The sequence below is a fragment of the Octopus bimaculoides genome, chromosome 2, assembly GCF_001194135.2.
Source record: "Octopus bimaculoides isolate UCB-OBI-ISO-001 chromosome 2, ASM119413v2, whole genome shotgun sequence".
Lineage (NCBI taxonomy): Eukaryota > Metazoa > Mollusca > Cephalopoda > Octopoda > Octopodidae > Octopus > Octopus bimaculoides.
In genome coordinates this window covers 155073475-155076900 of record NC_068982.1, presented here as the reverse complement: position 1 = coordinate 155076900, position 3426 = coordinate 155073475, and the positions used below count along the sequence as shown (strand labels likewise).

The 3426-nt window shown below is 37.4% G+C and overlaps 1 protein-coding gene across 2 annotated transcripts in view; it reads left to right on the top strand.

Moving 5' to 3' along the window:
• LOC106878236 (probable insulin-like peptide 7) overlaps window positions 1-3426 on the top strand; it is a 67225-nt gene that overhangs the window by 48585 nt on the left and 15214 nt on the right. The window contains exon 1 of one of the 2 annotated variants that reach the window (XM_014927405.2): window positions 2683-2874. The exons of the other annotated variant lie outside the window; for it this stretch is intronic. The gene's annotated coding sequence lies outside the window, so the exon portion shown is untranslated. Of the gene's footprint in view, window positions 1-2682; window positions 2875-3426 lie in introns of those variants that run through there. 2 annotated transcript variants of the gene reach the window in all.

The window sequence follows — 3426 nt, the reverse complement described above, 5'->3', positions numbered from 1 at the left end:
AGTAACAATTTTTGTGATATTTTTGCTGCTTTTTATAAAGTATATATATATATATATATATATATATATATATATAAGTATATGTGTGTGTGCGTGTGTGTGTCCAATAATTGAAACCAGTAAAGAAATAAAGAATAAACGTCAGTTTGAAATCGTTCCTCCCATTAACACACTCTGTTTTTCTCTAAGTTCTTGTCAACTAAATAATCTTTTTAAATACGTTTGAGTAGAAGATTCCCTTAAGTGAATCAGTAATAAGTAAGCTACAAGATAAACTGTCAATACATCTCCCAAGTGTCAACAATTTCCGTTACACTGTTTCACGAAGTATTGCTACGATTTACTATTGTTTTTTTTTGAGCGGGTGATAATGATGATCCATTGATCCAATTAAAACAGTGATACTAACTTATAAGTAACTGAAATCAATATATTTAGTAAGTTTGTTAAATAATTTTGTCTATGAGTTTTTCTTCGTCAGCATTTTCCATCATCGTAAAAAAAACTTTAATGAAATGTATTGACCATAACATTTAAGCTGTTATAATTGCCATCTCTTCTTGAAGTTACACTCTAAGTTAACGACCTACTGTCTGAATGGAAAAATGAAATTAGAAAGAAGTAAGTTAAACAATTGTCTCTGCTTATTGCTAAGTCATGTGATAAACAGTATTTATTACTTTTTCTCATTAGGGTGTTTAAATGGTAAAGTCAGACTCAACGCTAATTAACTCGAAATCATACTAATAAGGAATAAGAGGAAATTAGATAATAAACTTAACACGTCGCCTGCTTTAACATGACCGCTTAGCCTTTTGATGCCTTTACTAAGGTCCACTCCGTTGCAAACCTTCTGACCACGCGAACGGTTCTTTCCCCTTATTAAATTTGTTTCAACCTGTGAATGTTGTTGAGATAAAACATCAGCTGCATCAATTACTCCATCTTGAGAGGGTTTGTAAAGGTCACTTGTACCGTCCCTTGCTAATTTATAAACTAAAATATGCTATTTAAAGAATTGATGCCGCGAGTTTAAAAAGTCGTAAACTTTAGTTAATAGAATAAGTTTTCTTGCGCCCTTTTAAAGCCTAGCCAGGCTCATGGACCCGGTTTCCCGGTTTCTATGGCGTATATGTCCCCCCCACCCAGCTGGACGGAACGCCAGTCCATCGCAGCGTTACTCAAGAAACAGGAAGAAGGAGTGAGAGAAAATTATGACGAAAGAGTACAACAAGGGTCGCCACCACTCCCTGCCAGAGCCTCGTGGAGCTTTTAGGTGTTTTCGCTCAATAAACACACACAACGCCCGGTCTGGAAATCGAAACCGCGATCCTCCGACCGCGAGTCCGCTACCCTAACCACTGGGCCATTGCACCTCCACAATAGAATAAGTTACACCAACATATCTCAACACGTAGACATGTAAACTATTAAAAAATGAATAATGTATGTATATGTGTGTGTGTGTGTTTGTGTGTCTGTGTTTGTCCCCCCACCATCGCTTGACAACCGATGCTGGTGTGTTTACGTCCCCGTAACTTAGCGGTTCGTCAAAAAGAGACCGATAGAATAAGTACTAGGCTTACAAAGAATAAGTCCTGGGGTCGATTTGCTCGACTAAAGGCGGTGCTCCAGCATGGCCGCAGTCAAATGACTGAAACAAGTAAAAGAGTAAGGAGTAAAAAGAGTAATGTGATAAACTAATTCAAGATATTACCGGTCATCATCCCTCAACGAGTATGGTTTAGTTACATGTACCATATTGGTTTAGGTTCTATGCAATTGCGACCCGACATAGAAATCCTCTCGGCTCCTTGTGTCTTAACCCAGATATACGTCCAGATTGTGACAACTGGAATTAAAGAGAGCTGCACTATTTCTCGGCTCGTACTCAACTACAGTTGAGTAGACTGGAGCAACATGAAATGAAGTTCCTTGTTCAAGGACACAACCTATTACCCGCTCCAGGAATTGAACCTACGACCTTATGATCACTATTCGAGCACTCAAATTATTAGGCCGCGGGCTTTTCTAAAACGATTCAAAGAGAAATTTGAGAAATTTGAACAATTTTAGAGACGGAAGAGTTAATATTTAACAAGGTGTTGTCTTTTAACTGAAAAAGCAATATGCACAGCTACGTCTGACATGAAAAGGTATAATGCCTAAACCCAATATGGGCCACTGGTATTAGAAGGGAAGAAAAAGGGTCGTGTGGGGGTTAGTTTACTATTATTGTTGACTCTATTTACTGAAAGTATGGATATCGTACTTACTAACGAGTAAGTCCACTCTTAACGGGTTTTTTTCTGAAACAAAAAAGGAGCTTATTCTAAGGTAATATAGTCTTGATGTAGGAAAAAAAAGACGAAAAGTCATGGTCAGAACACTTTTGATCATAGATTGACTGGATCAGAGCTGACCTGGGACTAAACAACAACAACAACAACGGTGATGATGGCAACAACAAGAACAACTACTACTACGGCAACAAAATAAACAACTAAAACAACAGCAAAATGTTTGAATGTTAATCTCACAAAGCATAAGATTAACCTTCATCTAATTCAGTGAGAAGAATGTCTAAGCGTTTGTTATTGTTTTTTCTTTCTCCACTAGATTTAGTGTTGACGGTGCTGGAAGTAGCATTAATAAGAGATAGATAGATAGATAGATAGATAGACAGATGGATATAGATAGATAGACTGTTGTTGTTGGCCAAGTTCATTTGTGATCCTAAGGAGAAATACTGCTGTATAAGCAGACATGTGTGATTACAAGCTTTAATTGAGAAAAGGATAAAAGAAGGCAGTTGTGAGAGAAGACATTGGTGTGTGAAGAAACGAGGCGGCAGTTACTATGAAGCTTAATCTGGTAAGTAAAGGAGAGATAGTAATTTTATTTCAGAGAGTTAGAGATTGAGAGAGAGAAAGAGAGAAAGGTGGGGGAAAGAAAACGAGAGATTTAAGAGAGAGAGAAAGAGAGAGAGAGTGTGTGTGTGTGTGTATGTGTGGAGGGGAAAGAGAAAAGGAAAAATGAACATGCAGCAGGGCAAAGTGTGAGATAGCAAGAGTGAAACGCATAAAACACACGCACATTTATTTGCATGACCACAAACACACACACACACACATACACACACATACACACACACACACACGCACACACACACACACACACACACACACATTTCTATCAATATTCACACATACATATCGAGTGAGAGAGACTGATAGGTAGATATTGGGTTGGTGCATAATTATTGCGGTTTTTTTTAAACAAATTTTTTTCAACAAAAACAATAACAACATGTAACAAAAACATCTTTAAATGATTATTCCGGAGCATATTCACCATCTACTTCAATTACTGCTTCCCATTTGCTTGGCAGACGGTCAGTCCGTCATTTAAAGATGTTTTTGTTAA